Below are 18,321 nucleotides of genomic sequence, written 5' to 3'. Positions count from 1 at the left end.
ATCCTGTATATGAACAAACCAATGGAAGAAAAGTGAACGAACATATGAATGAGAAAACAGACGTATCGATAAATCATTTAACGTGTGAACAAATAAAAGAACGTATGATCGAAATAGCAGGATAGAGTATGGACAACAAAAATTATCAAAAGAAAGAATGCAGGAAAGACATAACTAGATTAGAAATGTATTAAAAACAAACGAAAACTTCAAGCGAAAATGCAAAATTGCAAATTAAAGAAAATAACATAACAGAAAACGAACAAAAACTTCAACGAGAATGCAAAAATTTCAATAAAGCGAAGAATATAGCGACAATCACACTAAAACTTCAATTATGATTAAAAATATTATAATAAAAAAATGCTAGAAAATAAAATGAAATTCAAAGACAATGCAAATATATGGTTCAAGTAAGAATGTAGCAGAAAAGAAACGAATGCTTCAACGAGAATGCAGCAGTACGATTACAGTAAAAATCTATCATAAAACAAACTAACACTTGAGCAAGAACAACGACAAAATATGACTACATTAAAGAACGTACCTCTGATTGAGGTTCTGACTGATATGTATAGGTATATATTACCAGGCAGTACACCTCACTTGACAATACGTGTCCGAGAAAGAACAATTATTTTTATGCATCTGAAGTTAGATTAGTGGAACATGTAGCTAATCGGCGATGTATGCAATGGAGGGGGAAAGGAACTATCCGTCATACCCCATTATCTCCTGGCCTAGTTGCCTCATAAGTGGTGCCTTGTTGGTATCAGTTGTGAGGTTCAGACCTGTCTTCGGACAGTTAACTAAACAACAACAGTAAAGGACGAATTAGAAAACAAAGAAAACTTTAACAAAAATGCGAAAATATGATTACAGAATATATCACAAAACAAACGGACATCTCGAAGTTAATTGTAAAATTTGACTAAAAAAAGAACGCATCAGAAAACAAACTAAACATTCCAAGAGAAAAATTATGATTACAGTAAAGGACGTATTGATCTGAATGAAGATGGGGGGAAAGCAACGGGAATTGTTCAATGGTTAAGCTGTTTGAAAAGAGTTGAGCTGTTTGAAAAAAGTTGAGCTGTTTAAAAAAAGTCCAACAGCTCAACCATTGAGTAAAGAACATATCAGGAAGGAAATGAATACTTCAATTAGAATAGACAGAAAAAAAAATAATAGAAAGCAACGAAAACTCGAACGAGAATGCAGAGAACTTATTAGAAAAAACAACTATTAATTCAATGACAATGCAAAAATATGATTAGAGTATTGAAACCATAAGGAAGCAAACCAACATTTCAACGAGAATGCAAAAATATAATTAAAGTAAAGAATGTATGTGAATTCAAATAAAAACTTAAACGAGAAAGGAAAAATGTGACTATAGTAAAGTATCAGAAAAAAATTAACAATTCAATGAGAATGCAAAAAGAATATTAAAGTGAAGGATATATGAGAAAACAACAAACACTTAAACGAAAATGCAAAACTATCACTAAAATAAAGAAATAAACAAGTCAACAGAATGCAATCTATATAAAGTAAACAAAGTACCCAAAACAAATTAATATTTTAACAGGAATCAAAATTATAATTAAATTACAAAATGCACCACAAAACGACTATAGGTACTTCAACGAGAATGGAAACATATCATTCAAGCAAAGAACATAACAGAAAAGAAATGATATTTCAACAGACTGCAAAAAACTCACTAAAGCAAAGAATGTACCTAAACTCAAGTGAACACTCCAACGAGAGTGATAAATATGATTAAAGTAAACAACATATCAGCAGAGTCTAGTATATACAGTGACGAAGCTTGAGTTTAGAGGGTGCTAGGAACAATAGACTGTGCCGGTACTATTTCGCATTGTCTGTAATGAGGCGATATTAGCGATCCTACTGGTCAGCAACTATCTATGGATGCATATTTACTACGTATTGAGCTTCGTGACTGTATATACTAGACTGTGATATCAGTAAAGAAACACTTCAACTAGAATGCAAAATATAATTTATGTAAAGAACGTATCAGAAAACAAATAATAATAATAATAATAATAATAATAATAATAATAATAGTAGTAGTAGTAGTAGTAGTAGTAGTAGTAGTAGTAGTAGTAGTAGTAGTAGTAGTAAACTGCCTCCCATTGAGGGTAGCCCTTACGGACTCAGTATATCCTCAAAAACATTATTATACATATGTAAACATAGATATTACATATTAAAGAAGGGAAACAAAGAAAAGGGTGTGAAAAATTACAATTGCTATTAATGTGGCACCATGTGATTAATTAGGATTTGGTAGGATTTTTTTAACACAATTATCACAATGTCATCCCTCAGAGATGTTGGCAGAGCAAACTGCCGTCGAAATTCTTTGAAAAAAGCTGGTATAGTCCCTCGAGCACCTATGACCAAGCCGAATACCTCAACGTGAATTAAGGCATATTTAAGCTTGAAATAGTTGACTGTAGGCTATTAGATCGACTTCTTCTCAAGGTGGACCTCGGATGACTGATAACATTCTACTTCAAAACGTATCGTGGGGTCCACAATGATGCCCTGTTTAGTGTCAGCATTGAACACGCTAAAATATCTATTCGTCTCGTTGATCCATTTTCAGCTAGACAGGAGATTTCTTCTTTTACTATCCAGCCCTTATTTCTTAATGCGGCAGCAATTTTGGATCTTACAAGATGATGTCTAGAGTTCCTCAAGAACAATCCCTATTCACAGAATCCCAAGACGTGTGCAAAAATGTAACTATTTTCCAAAAAAAAACAAACAAACTCTATTAGAAAAATATGATTACAGTAAGGAAAACAACAAAAAATGCAAAACATCAACTAGAATGAATAAAATATGATTACAGTAAAGAACGTAACAGAACACAACAAATACTTCAACAACAATGCAAAATTTCGATGAAGGTAAACAAAAGAACACGGGAATTCAATATATTTCGTGAAGGCAAATTTTTGCACTTACAATACTATATTAACTGGCTAAATTTGTGTTTTTCTTTCAGATGTGTCAAATGTTGGATCAAATCCCTCTCGGCTGTGGTGTGAGGGGTTCTTGACCGTCTCTACTTTCTTGTGTCTAATACGAGGAAACGCACCAGCACATTGCAACTAGGTGAGTACCCATAAGTACATCATTATTATCAAGTCTGTCTATACAGGGTGGAAGGGGACCGATGTACCAAAATTTAAGAGATTACATGTTAAATATATATAACGAAACTTGTATGATATTTTTCCTTCCGTGAAACATCGTTAAGCAGGAAAAAAATAGTGTTTGCCCATTGTTTGCAGCGCTCTATTGCGGTAACGGCCCAAGAGAAAAGGCCACTCGTTATAGACACAAATAGGTAAAAATAATATGAATAGTTAGTGTGTTGTAGTTAGTATGTTGAGTTCTTTTTCTCTCTTTTTTTGGGTAAATTAAACTGTTCAACCATGAATTTAAATTGAATAATTGCGAAAATCGTTAAAATAAATCTTGCAACTTAGCGCACTGTCGAATCTGTGTGACTGAGTACATCAGAGGAGAAGGGAAAGGTAAGAGATAGTTGGCCGAGCGTGCTAGTTGTTGCAGTATCTGTGACGTTGCCAATGCTTCATAGAAACATAATGATTTCCTCTAAGACGGTGAATGTTAGAAAAAAACATATTTAGATTTTTCGAACCTTTCCTCATGATCTAACACCAGTATCATTTTGGTGCAGTGGTTATCTTCCACTCTCTATTGTTCTATTTACTGCATATTTTCTTTCAGATTACTTTTTATTAGTTTCATTTGTATTTTCATTCTTGTTCTCTTTTCTTCTTGATTCTTATATCTTTCCTCTTCTTCATATTTCACACTAGTTCAATATTTCGTTTTTTTTTCTTTCTAAATGTTATATTACCATTGTTCTTCCCTTATAACTATTTTTATTTTCTCAAGTATCTATCCTTTCTTTCATTTATTATTTTTAATTTTAATTCTCTATTGATTCTATTCAATTTTTGCACCTTAATATATTTTTAGTTCCTTAAATTTCTGCATCGTATTTCATTTTGCCACCTAATTCCATCTTCATTTCTCAACTACATATTTCCTAATCTAATTGGTGAGTGAATTGATTCCCAACAATAAAATCAGCAATATGAGTATCTGACGGATGCGCTGCCTCATGCCGATTAAGACTGGTTCACAATAACGCAAAAAAAACACACACACATACATACACACACAAGAGCGCAACCGTTCGAGTCGTAAGCACAATATGCCTCAGGTTGCGATTCATGTATTCTATAATTTATTAAAAAACTAATGGGTCGTTGGACGCTTTGAAACATTAAGACGAGGGAATCTTTCCTAAAATTTATCTTCGAACTTCATTGACCGCATTTTAAGACATAATTATTGTTCATAAAAACCCATTGTACAATATTATATCGGTGCATCGTTTTCAGCTAAAACTGTCACCACGTTCATAGGAGTGTATTACTCGACCAAAGCGAGTTGAGCCACGGGCGTAATATGAACTATCGCGATGCGGTATTACGAACGCAAGGAGCAGTAGCGCCACGGCTCCGGGCTGCAGGACTCCACTGGCCTTGGTCGAGTAATACAATGTTTGTCGTCTGGGGTTTGACTCCAGACTTTTTTGAACCGTGATCTTCGTCGAAATTGCAAGTGAGTCTGCAACATCAGCTAAATATCTCCAATGTGTAAGAGCAATCGCCAAGCTAAGTCTCTGACCCAGAATTTTTTACATTTTATAATTAAGTTCTATTTTCTGTCTTTCTTCCTGTCTGCATGTCCGATCCTTTCTTTCTACTTCTTTTTCGTTTTCATTTTTCATTTTGTATAAATATATTTCTGTTTCATTCTCATCAACATTTCTCTGTTTTTTTATCATTATTAGTCCGCGTCTTTTTATTTATTGTTTTAAAATTTTGCTTGTAATTGCTATTTCTTTCGTAAAAAAATTACAAGAAGCCGAAAACAGTGTACGGATCGTAACTTAATTATCGTTATATAGGCTAGGTTGAGTTTTAGAAATAAAATTTGCAAATAGATACAATTACCGAATGTTTATGCATTTATCTCGCCTTCTGATAAAGAAACTTTGAATATCACATCCCTTTAATATAAGCCACCCCTTTTTAAGTATAGCTACCTAAGAAATTACGAGTTTTGCTTCTTATTCTGAATTATATTCAAAATTTAAAATTTACGTATGATATTGTGCAGTCCTTCCTCGATTTTATTTAACATATAAATGAAAAGGGTTGTTATTTTATATGGAAGTACAGACTGAGAAACTGATGTAGTATTTCCTGGAGCAGTTCGTAAATTTTTCTAGTACCTTTGTTTCTGGAATAAAAATACTCCTCTTTCATGAGCCACAAAGATGCTCTGGGGTGCTCTTTCAAGCTGATGTCCAATTGCTGTCGCTCGGGGAATGGGCAATAAAAGCCAGTAATCCTTGAGCACGGACTGTTCTGCTGCTGTGAATGTTCGTGGAAAGCGGAAGGGGTTGAAAGATGGACCAAGGCGCCACAAAATGTTCAATTAAAACTAATTTATAAAACTGGCTTTGCAAATTGCGGGAAGCGTGGTCTAACTTTGTTACATTATTAACTTATCTCACACAATAGGATCGTGCATACCATGGATGCTCAACAGAATCTGCATTTCTGTAATGACTTCCTTCTCCATATTACTGGAATCTTGCTCGAATCCTCTTCATAAATGTAAGTTTCTAAATAATATTTTAGAAGATTGGCGTTTCTGATAACAATTAATTGAAATTCAATATAAGTCTCTAGGTAAGTATGTCCACCATGCGCTATCAAATTAGTAGTAAAATTAAGAATTTATTTTATACATATCCTGAATAGACCAGAAAAGAAGTGAAGATATAAGAAAGGAATATATATATATATATATATATATATATATATATATATATATATATATATATATAATCTGAACGATAAAACTACAGAATATAAAAGCAAGTGGATAAATCATGTACAAAGAATGAACATAGAGAGACTACCATTTCATTTTAAGAATTATAAACCGGTAGGGAAAAGAAGTATATGAAGACCCAAAAACGGTGGCATGAACAAGATATGTAGATTGCTTCAGACAATAATGTCTAACGCGTGAAGGAAGAAGAAGATGAAGAAGAAGAAAAAGAAGAAGAAGACATATTCTGAATTAAATTTTGAACTGAAATTTTGTATAGTGATTAAAAAATAATGTTTTACTAATAAGCAATTTTAGAACACAAGGGTAATTATATTTTACTAAGGGTAATTATATTTTGTGAATTGGGACACAATTTGTGCTGGAAAAATTGATTCAGCTGATATCTTGTACAATTTTGAATATTTATCAATGCTTTCTCCTATATTTTAAATAATGATTGTGTTCATAAACTTTGCCATTTCCATGAATTGTAAAATTTAATTGTTTACATGAAGAATTATTAATGAAAGAAGAACTTGAAATGATAACACCGTGCTACGGCAGGACTTCCTCCCGTAAGTATGAATTACGCTTATATTCAAAATTTTATATATTGATCTAAAAAATTTGAAGATGCGAGGAAAATGCACTTGGAAACGTATGTTATGGAAAATAAGCAACAGACTTATATAAGATGAAAAGTATTCTCCATAATACATAAATTGCCAATTAAATTGACTCAGTATAAAGTTTTTGGGCATAACAAGATAATTTACAATTCATTTTTATATTTCAATATGCCTGGTGAATTATTAAATAAGTATATAATACATTTTCAATCTTAAGACATATCAACATGCAAATGTCTATTTGCTATTTAATAAGATATATGAACGTTTTCGCCGTTTGGGGCATCATCAGATATAACGAAAACATATAATCTGAACCTATAATAATAAATTATGCAAATAACAAGAATAAAGAACAATGTATGTATGCAATGCATGAGATTCATGAGCTTTATGTAAAATGTGAAATAATACAGGATAATTGTTGATATAATCTTTAGATTTGAAATTGAATTGGACGGATATTTTATACATATACCTCATGTTACAAATAAAATATAAAATTATAATCAAAATTTGTCAATGATGTTAAAATTTATGATGATGATTGATAAAATAGATATTTTAAGAATAATCATTACTTGAGGATTGTCGTAGGGTATACGATAATTTGCGTAGCTGATGTAAGTATTCGAATGCCGTTAAATTCATTAAAACAATTACATCTTTCCTTATATCAAATTGTAAAGCAAATTAATAATTAATATTCTTATTCATTCATTCATATAATATTTTCATTTATATATTTCAAGAAATCTGATGACGCGCAACAGCTGTAAACAATAGGATGTCATCAAATCAGAGTAATCACCAACGTCAAGCAACATTTCATAAGCGAATGATCTTTGTAAGTAATTTCATAATAATTATTATTGCTGCCTTAAATTACTTGCATATATTTTAGTATTATAGCTCATCTAATTATTACGATTTATAATGTTGATTTTTCTACTTAACTTTAAGTGAATGATTGAAATTCATACTTAACTTACGATTTATCTACTACGAAAATCGTCGTATACTCTACGACATCCATATCCAACGAGCATTCATTTCAAATAATATCTCAACAAGTCTGATTACACGTAACAGTCATTTATAATCAATAAGATGTCATCAAGTCAGAAATTAAATTGAAACAGTAATCTCCGACATAACATAACATTTAATTCATTAGCGAACGTTTTTCAATAAGTAGTCTTATATTAATTATCTGTGTCTCTATATAATAACTTGCATATATTTTTGCACTTATTATTATTTCTCCATCTCAATTTTCAGATGAAATACATAACACACGAACATCAGCTACGCAAATTATCGTATACCCTACGACAATCCTCAACTAATGATTATTCTTAAAATATCTATTTTATCAATCATCATCATAAATTTTAACATCATTGACAAATTTTAATTATAATTTTATATTTTATTTGTAACATGAGCTATATGTATAAAATATCCGTCCAATTCAATTTCAAATCTAAAGATTATATCAACAATTATCCTGTATTATTTCACATTTTACATAAAGCTCATGAATCTCATGCATTGCATACATACATTGTTCTTTATTCTTGTTATTTGCATAATTTATTATTATAGGTTCAGATTATATGTTTTTGTTATATCTGATGATGCCCCAAACGGCGAAAACGTTCATGTATCTTATTAAATAGCAAATAAACATTTGCATGTTGGTATGTCTTAAGATTGAAAATTTATTATATACTTATTTAATAACAAGATAAGTATTAACGATATTTTAATATTTTTTCACCATAATAATAAGGGAACTCTACTCAACAAACAAAAAGAAAAAATCTGTCCCATTCAGTCATCGTTTAAATTTCTTTTTAATAGACGTGGTTTATTAATTTGTAGCAAGATTCCCTTTTAGCCAAGTAATGATGTGTTTCAATACTGTAAGAGTGTAAGAAATTTGTAATGGTAGATACATGAAGATATATTAATTTTATATTCCCAAAGTTCTAGTTCGGTTAATTAAAATGTGTCTCAGTGACAGCTGTGTCAGACAATGCACAGCATTATTCCATTAAAAATTCGATTTTGAAGAATTGTAACATAGACCGTTATTCGGCCCAACAGTTCAATTATACCTAGACAATTTTCATTGGTCTTTCCTTTGATACGCCAAGAGAGTGTTCATACAGATATGGCTGGATTCCATTCCACGTTGCCCAGCAAGAAACCTGATGTGTGAGCAGAACAAAATCCAATAAGGTACCATACTGAAAGGCTGAATTGCGTTCACGGTGCACGAGAATAACGAGGCCCAGTCAAGTAAGAGTAATACTGAAAATTCCAAACATCCCAAACAAATCCGGATTAAAATACCATCATGACCTGTGAAATTCACAAAGAATAGTGGCTGAGGGTACAAGTATTCAGGAAAGACTACATAGGCCTATGTTAGAAGTCGAACGAAAACGAGAGCACAGGGTCTGGTTGAAGGCCGCGCTAGAGTGGAGATTAGTTTCAGTTTGCAGTGGAGACAGAACTATTTTAAATATAGGTGGCTTTGACATCAAGTGATTTTTGTGGTTTTTGCTTCGGTTTTCTCTTAATATATCCCTTGTGATCGCACGCACACCTAGTTCTAGGTAAAGCTACGCATCTGTCGATCTTTTTTAGTCATCGCCATCTTAAATATGCTTCTTATCACCGTAGTTGTTCTCTTATATAAATAAATCTCATATATGACTACATAAATTCTTGTTTAATAGATTAATTTATTGCTGTGTAATATTTGCTACTTATACTTAAACTGACATATGAATTATTATTATTATTATTATTATTATTATTATTATTAATATTATTATTTTTATTTACTACCATTAACAAAATTTGCATTGTAACCCATACGTTAGAACAGGTAAACTCAATTAAATATTTAGGTTATAATTTGACATATTTACCTGTTACTGATATATCTCAAAATATTCAAAATTTTAATGGAGCCTCAAGAACCATCAACCAGGTTTTCACAACCACGGAAACCCAAAAACATACCAGGTTAAAAGCATATAAAGTTCTAGAAAGACCTGTCCTCATGTATGGTAGTGAGGCCTGGACTGTCCGAAACTCAGATGTTCAACATCTAACAACTGCGGAAATGAGATTTCTAAGGAGGACTGCCGGCTACAGCTTGCTTGACCACAAGAGGAATGAACTAATTACAAAAGAACTGAAAATTACACCTATTTATGAACATCTGAACCACTATAGACAAAAATGGCTTAACTATGTCAATAGGATGGACCGTTCAAGACTCCCAAGACAAATTCTCCGCTATATACCACATGGAAGACGATCTTTGGGACGCCCCCTGAAAAGATGGACGGAGACCGTAACAGGGCACTAGGCCTAATACCTGCAAGGACGACGACGATGATGATGATGATGATGATGATGATGATGATGATGACTACCGTTAATTGTCCACAAAGTGCGGAACACGAATCACGCAAATGAGTGGGTAGGCATTAGACATATACATACATTATTAGTCCTCCCATTAATTCATTTAAATAGAATACAAAACCTCTAGTGGTTAAATCCCATTAAATTCATATTATTCCCATTATCTCTATATATATTTGAGATTTTACATTTTGATTTCAATAGCTTAGTCCCAATAATCTACAATTAAATTTATTTTCACCAATTAACTAATTAGCTAACTGAAGTTATAAATGTTTATATGTTGCGTATAGATTGAATTAAATAATATTAACTCATAATTTATCTTATTTTCTCGAATAAGCTTTATCTCTTACAGTAAATACTTCTAGTTGAATAAGCATACAGTATTTATTTATTTTATTATTTATTTAACCTATTAAAGATAAGGCCATCAGGCCATCTCTCCGCCTCTATCAGGAATTACAACTCCAACATTATTTTATTTATTCATTTATTTATTTATTTATTTATTTATTTATTTATTTATTTAATCTGATGGGATTAAGGCCATAAGGCCTTCTCTTTCATCCTGCCCGATAGCATATATAAATATAAAAAAGAAATACAAACTGATGAAAATAAAAAAAAAAATAATTAAAGCCCTATAGGGGTCAACAAGGTCAAAAGAACACTATAGAGCTCTTATCGAGCTAATACAAGGAAAAAAGAAAGAAAAACAGAGATAGCAATGATGGTAGTGGTAGTGGTAGTGGTAGTGGTAGTGGTAGTGGTAGTGGTAGTGGTAGTAGTAGTAGTAGTAGTAGTAGTAGTAGTAGTAGTAGTAGTAGTAGTAGTAGTAGTAATAATAATAATAATAATAATAATAATAATAATAATAATAGCAATAACAATAATAAATACATTACGTATTAACTGTCAATTTTACAACAGCATAGGAACAATATTTACTATATGTCATGGGTTAAGCCGAAGTTGCGCAACCTGACAGGTGTTCAACAAGCAATTCCATGAACTAGAATGTGATTCTTTAATTTATATTTGAATTTTTATATTGTCCGACAGTCTCTGACATGGTCAGGGAGAGAATTCCAGAGGCGTGGAATCTATATGGTGAAAGGTGACGAGTAGGATACAATACAATTAAAATTATAACTAAAATTAATGTTAAATTTACAATTGCAATCACAAAAAAATTATAGTACTAAAAGATTAAATAATTAATAAAGACTTGACAATTTATTGTAGAAGTTAAGAACAAAGAAAATTACACTAGTCAACAGAATTTTTTGTGCCGACAAACAGAATGCTGATTTTTACCAAGTCTGATGCGCTGATTACGAATATGTAATCAGATTTTTCCCATCACGTCAGGTTTCCGAGCACTGCAACAATGTTGTATTTTATGAACAGCCATAAATACAGTGCTGGCGAGAAGTAACCAGGTGTTATTAATTGGCTGTGGAATTTTTAATATTGATGCAACCATAATCAAAATTGTGTGTACATGTAAATCATTAAATAGAGTTTGAACTTTTGCGCGTCCGTAGTGTAGATGATGGCCGTGAGGGGCGGTTCGCGCAACAATAGCAAAGATGGTCGATTACCTTTTTGTTCGCGAACGAACTGCACGCTATGAAGAGTGGAATTCAGTTGTTTTCGTTCAGAGATGGTCTATACAGAGAAAGGAAGGAATGCCACAATCCGTCCAGAGACAATAAAGAATTGGAAGCACGGATTCGGGGCATTATAAACAATGCCCCACGCAACTTCCTCCAGAAGACTGTGGATTCCATTACTGGCCGCTTGAGGAAACTGGTGGAAGCCACAGGAGCCTACGTTCAATTTTGAGGTATGCATACGTATTCCCATTTAACAAGATACACATGAAATAAATTTCAATAATTTAGCTTTATAAATATAGAATTTATACACATTTTTCAATACCTAGTATACATGTACCAAGTCCCTGTTCCCTTGACAAATCTGAATCATGGTTTGTTGATACTTGAAAGAAGATATAGACGTACAGGGTGCCTGGTAATGAAAACAGAGACAGTCAGTCAGTATTAGTATTTTGTTTAGTTCGGGTGTAGAGGTTTTGTTGGTAGTGTGAACTGTTCTGTGTGAAATGAAATGAAGAAGCAAATGCGTAGTTGTAAAAACTTTCCGAACCAATGGTATGGCGTGAACAAAAGAATCACGAAGATGACTATTATTTCTGCTTAACCAATGTTACTGGTTTTTCTTAAAAAAAAATAAGAGACTCGTTCAGTTTCCTAATCTCCCATCAGCTATAAGACCAATACCTCATGGAGAAAATTTACCTGTTCCCATTCCACCTTCTATAAGGCAAGAAGAATCGGAATCTGACATAACGTCATCTGATGATGTGCAGCCCTCAATATCAAGGGATGACGTCTACATTCCAGATGAAGAGAGAGAAGAAAAGCCACATTTAAAACATAGGTGGAACTCAACGATCTTGTAAGTGATTTGTACTTAACTAAATAGCTGACTGAGCTTCTAGAATCTCGTCTTTAGGAATGGAAGGTGCTGGATAAAGATATTAATGTTTCAGTATTTAGAAATATAAATAAAGATCTATTACCATTTTTCATAGTTACAGATTCTGGAGTTTGTACATGCAGCGATGTAAATGGACTGATTAAAACTAGGTATTACACATAATGCTGAAGAGTGGCGCTTATTTATAGATGCTTCTAAAATTAGTCTGAAAGCCGTTTTGTTACACAATCGTAACAAACTTTCCTATACATCTGTACCATACAGTGCAGCAATGAAAGAAACGTACGAAAACATGAGTCGTATTCTTGAAGTCATTAAAATATGAAAAACATTGTTGACATATTTGCGGGATCTTAAAGTCTTCTACATGGAATTCAGAGTGGATTCACTAAATATGTTTTTTTCTGTGTCTTTGGGACAGCAGAGATACTCAACATCACTATATGATGAAGGAATGGCCAAGAAGAGAATATTTCACTCCTGGGAAACATAATGTAAAATTTAAACCTTTAATTGACCCACAAAAAAATGTATCTCCATTCTTTACACATTGAATTAGGGCTCATGAAGAACTTTATGAAAGGTATGGACACAACAGGCAAAGGTTTCAAATATCTACGAAGAATATTCCCTGGCTTGAGTGCTGCAAAATTAAAAGAAGGAATATTCATTGGACCTGAAGTTAAAAAAATGATACGTGATCGATTTTTTTTAAGAAAAATTAATTCCAAACGAACGTGTAGCATGGGAGTCATTTAAAAGTATTGTGAATGAGTTCCTCGGCAACAAGAAGGAAGAAAATAATGACAACTAGTTCAGAGTCTCTTACAAAATTATAAGAATTTTGGATACAGGATGTCTGTCAAAATTCACTTCCTTCCTTCCCATTTAGATTTTTTCCTAAAATCTTGGATGCAGTGAGTGACGAACAAGGGGAACGCTTTCATCAAGACATTTTACAGATGCAACAGCGTTATAAAGGGAGATGGGATGCATTTATGATGAATGATTACTGCTCGTTCATACAAAGAGAGAATACTAAAACACACACACACACACACACACACAAGTGTTCTAAAGCAACGCCTCCTTCCACTACGTAAATGTAATTAGCTATTTACATCAATATAACATGAAGGATACTTTATTTTTAGTACTAACACCACTATAATAGTGAATGACTATGTTTATGTATTCTGCATTAGATATTAAAAATGTGGAACTGCTTAGTTAGTATCGAACTTTTCAGAAGTGTAATAAGGGTAATAACTGAAAATCTGAGGGTGCTGCTGAAAAATGGGTTCCATTTTTAGATTCAGCATGGCAAATATATGGATAGTAACAATGTTTCATTTCGGCACAATTTTCAAAGTTAAAATTTGTTGACTAGTGTTATTTTTACTGTAGTACAAATTAAACGTAGAATAATACAGGGATAAAATTGCCGGCATTGAAATAGTTAATGCTAGAATAAGAGAACTATTTACAAGAAGCCAAGTCTGAACGAATCTCAATTGCTGGTTGAATTTTATTTTGACAGTCCCTGATACTAGCAGGTAGCGAATTCCGAGTCTTGGCAGTGCTATTGTGAAAGAGGATGAGTATGCGAAGAGATGGTATTGTTAGTATTGTTTCATGGCAAGAACGTGTGTCCAGATTATGATGGGAAAAAAGATAAGTGAAGCGAGATGACAGGTACGAAGGAATAGAAGAGTTTAAGATTTCGAAGAGAAGGAGAAGTGAATGTAAGTTTCATATTTTATCTAGTTTAAGCTGTCTATCGTTTTCAGGAATGGGGTAATATGATCATATATGCGAACACTGCTTTTAAAACGTACAAACAAATTAGGACCACGCTGAAGTTTGGTTTTGTTGTCGCTGGAAAGGTAAAATGTCAGCGTAGTCAAAATATGGCAACACAAGCGAACACTGTGCAGATACTCATGTGTCTGGAAAGTAGTGTTTATCTCTACGAAGTTTGGACTATTAATATCTCAAGGCAGAAAATAGGAAAGACTGGAGAGTGCTGCGTTTGTAGTGAAAGACCTGCCTTGGACAGAACACTACGAGTGAATGGTATCTCAAGAGAAAACAGAACATTCTCGAAATATGTTAATTGTCACTGCGAAAACGATGTTAATGTTGATTATAAATGAAGTTCGGTCCCACTTTTTTTATAGCATATGCCAATTTTCCTTTCCGCTTGCCGAGTTCATAATCATCTTCGACTTTTACAAACATGAAGAAACTTTGCACATGTCTTCGAACTAAACTTGGTCTCAGATTCTTCAGACCGTTCCATCTAATTGAAAAACTTGTTAGCTTTAATGATTTTACAGTCTCGTGGCGGGAGCTTGTGTGCCAGTGGATCATAAATCAAGATCCGGTATCCCCCTCTCGATCACTCCATCTCCAAGAAAGCTTTCTATTAAAATGAAGATAGCTTGTGTACTTTACAGGAGCCTCCATTCTTCTGCCAGAGTCAGACTAGCAGAAACCCTTCTTCATACCCTTCTCATGAAAGACTTCTCGCTTTTCCATGAATTCCAAGGTGATTCACAAAGATGATCCTGAACTTATGTAGCTTATTAAAATGTTAATTTTGTAACAGTTAAATGAAAAATTAGTACTATTTTACACAGTCTTACTCTTATTGTTACTGAATATACGATTTTACCGAACACTGTTTTCTCACGAGGAGTATTTTTTTTTTCCAACATAAAAACCCTATTTTACATGAGTATATTAGGGTTAAAGTTTTCAATCAAGTAGAGAATACAGGGACATCACTTTATTTTTACCAACATTTTTAACATTAACCTGGCTATACTCGGAAACACTGTTGCCCCCTTCCATTACAGGAGTATGGTGTTGCTAGTGCAATATGTAAACAAATCATTTTACTAGGTATAGGAGGAGAGAAAAGTAGTGTATCCATTTATGTTGTAGGGAAATACGATATTACGATTTTCAGTTTGATCATCACTTTTACGGAATTTATCAAAATACGGTAGAGTAGTAACATTTTTTTTTAACTCAACTTTTCAGGCGGCTATGTTCGTTATGTAATGTCCACTTTATTTAGCATATTAATTATTGGTGTTAACACAAAATATAGAGAGTGCATTTAAATTGAGGGGGTCATAAGTAAAGGGCTGTACGTGCACTTAAGTTACTTTTGAGAAAATGGGGTTTAAATATTTAAGCTTTCGTAAAATCGGTGAAATTTTTATTTCAATTTTAATGTGTGATGCGATTAAAATATCCCTTTGCCACTAAAATTTTAGACACTTTAGCTTACACTGGATGCACTTAACTCATGTTATTACAAATGTCACTAGCATTCCTTTGCTTGTAGCCACCTCAATTCAAAATAAGCTAATCTGAATTTTTAAACAATTTGCTGAAAATGGTTGCCGTTCATTACAACGCAGGCTTCAATTCTTTACGCATATTATTAAAACATTTTGAAGCATATTCTCTGAAATTGAATTTATCGTTTCTTTAATATAATTATTTAGTACGATATTATTAATATAGGTTCTTTCTTCTATAGAAAACGCAACCATATTTATGAAACACGCTATACACTGCAGTGTTTACTTCACTGCTTGAAGACTTCGAATGCAACAGCGGCCGTAAGTTTGTGTGTCTGACGGGAGCAAGGACATTAGTGAAGGGGTGGGAGTTAAGTACATTCAGAAATGCAGGTACAATAAAAATGCAAGTAAAAATAAAATGATGTCCCTGTATAATATAAATACATTTTTAACATTTTTCTTCTGTCGATGTTATGAATAAGAGAAATGTAAACTTAGTTTTACGACAGTTACAACTAGCAACAAACATATGAGAGGACTACATCAATCATAAAAGAAAGCGCTTAATTATACAAAATACATAAAAAAATATATCCGTAAGTACAAAACATAATAGAATAACAATAACATAGAATTTGGCATGAAATATTACATATAGCATCCCTAAGCCAACAAATATTATTAAACATACTAGAGCAATATGGAATATACAGACATAATCATACAAACAAATATTTCATACACAAGTAAGTTTGTAATTTACACACAACCTTTTATAGCATAGCACAGATGGACATTTCATACTTACTTTAGGGTTAAAATTTTTAAATAATACACACAATACAAAAACAATATTGACACAATTTTCTGTTGATGTGGTGAATAAAATTAATGAATACCTTGCGACAACAATTTCTACTGAAAATGTTGTACAGTGGCTTATTATAGCTCATATTACATTTATATAAGTACATTTCAATGCAGTATCTTCTATATCCATAAAGTGATCAATCAAATAACAAATGTTCTACTGTTTGTTCACTTCCACAAACGCATTCATTTCCATTCTCTACATTAACATGAGATCTCCTGAAATATGAAAGAAATTTACCACGGCCGGATACAAATTGTGTGAGTATGAAATCAGGTAACTATTAAGTAATGTGCACTTTAAGCGGCTGTGTACATCGGGGAAGAATATATCCATGATGAGTATTAGAGTTATAATTAAATACACATATATTCTACAGAATGCATCGAAAACAGTGGGCAAAGCTTCAGGTTTGAATTCCTCATACGATTAGAAGAATAATAAATTAAATCAACATGAGTTCGGAAATGCTTGGTTTGTTAGTAGGGCTTGCAAATATGATCATATTGCACTCAAGTGCGTTTGTTTGCTGGAATTATTTTCATGCAGTCTGTTTACATTTTGTAATGGTATGTGTATGAGTGGTGTTTGTTTGTAAGCCTGTACCATGTGCGTATAGAAATTTGATTTCAAATATGGCAAATTTGATGTGTTTTCTCGATTCTCAGCGCATGTACTGCCATCTCGATGGAAGATGACGCGACAAAAAGGTAGTTGACTGCAGTGTTGCCAATCTGGTATTTCTGCCACTAGATCTGGTGTTTTTGAAAATCATCTGGTGCCAAATTTAAATAAATATCGCCTTAGCGAAACTATAGTGCTTTTGCAGTAATTTTAGTGCCTAATCTGAAGCTTTCAGTGAAAAGAAAAAGAAAAATACTGAGAAACAAGCGGTTCTTTGACTATGCAGGAAAAAATATTAGTTATAACGGAAACTACTGCAGTCGTCTCATGAAAAACAGTTCACCGCCTCCACTAGCATTTGGTCACATCACGAGCGTTATGAAGGGGCTTCCCCGACTGGAATCCCAGTTCCCATGAATGTGTGTAGCGGGTAATTATAAGCTGTAACCGTCGTACAGGTAATTGAATTATTGAAATCAGTCAATTCTTGCCTGTATTGGGTCTTGGTGTTCTGTGGTTCAGTATCGGTCACAGCAAAGTTAGTTTCTATGCGTTAAATAGTTGAATTTGTTACAGTGATTGTTTTAAATGTGTGAGAATATTATAATAGTGAAGCGTTATAGAGACGCCAGTGGCGAAAATCCTTTCGACGAAGTTGTGAAAATTGCACTATCCATTCTTTCCCTTCCACATTCAAACGCAGACGTAGAGAGAGTTTTTAGTCCTCAAGCAAACTTAATCAGAAACAAACAGAGAAACAGGTTCAAATTAAAAACATTACATTCTAGTTTGATAATAAATTTTGGTCTTAGTAATGAAGGGAAATGTCATAATTGTGGTTTGCCGAAGGATGTAATGGGGAAATTTAAAAGTATGAAAACCTATAGTTCCCAAGAAGCTTCAAGTT

The 18,321-nt window shown here is 32.9% G+C and overlaps 1 long non-coding RNA gene across 1 annotated transcript in view; it reads left to right on the top strand.

The window, feature by feature from the left end:
- The window catches only part of LOC138711590 (uncharacterized), a 671,876-nt gene that overhangs the window by 105,448 nt on the left and 548,107 nt on the right, over positions 1–18,321 (top strand). Inside the window, exon 2 of the long non-coding RNA XR_011335403.1 lies at positions 3,047–3,156. This is a non-coding gene — a long non-coding RNA (uncharacterized lncRNA). The remainder of the gene's footprint in view (positions 1–3,046; positions 3,157–18,321) is intronic.

The sequence above is a fragment of the Periplaneta americana genome, chromosome 13, assembly GCF_040183065.1.
Source record: "Periplaneta americana isolate PAMFEO1 chromosome 13, P.americana_PAMFEO1_priV1, whole genome shotgun sequence".
Lineage (NCBI taxonomy): Eukaryota > Metazoa > Arthropoda > Insecta > Blattodea > Blattidae > Periplaneta > Periplaneta americana.
Note: the sequence above shows the minus strand (reverse complement) of the source record. Positions and strands in the feature narration are given on the sequence as shown.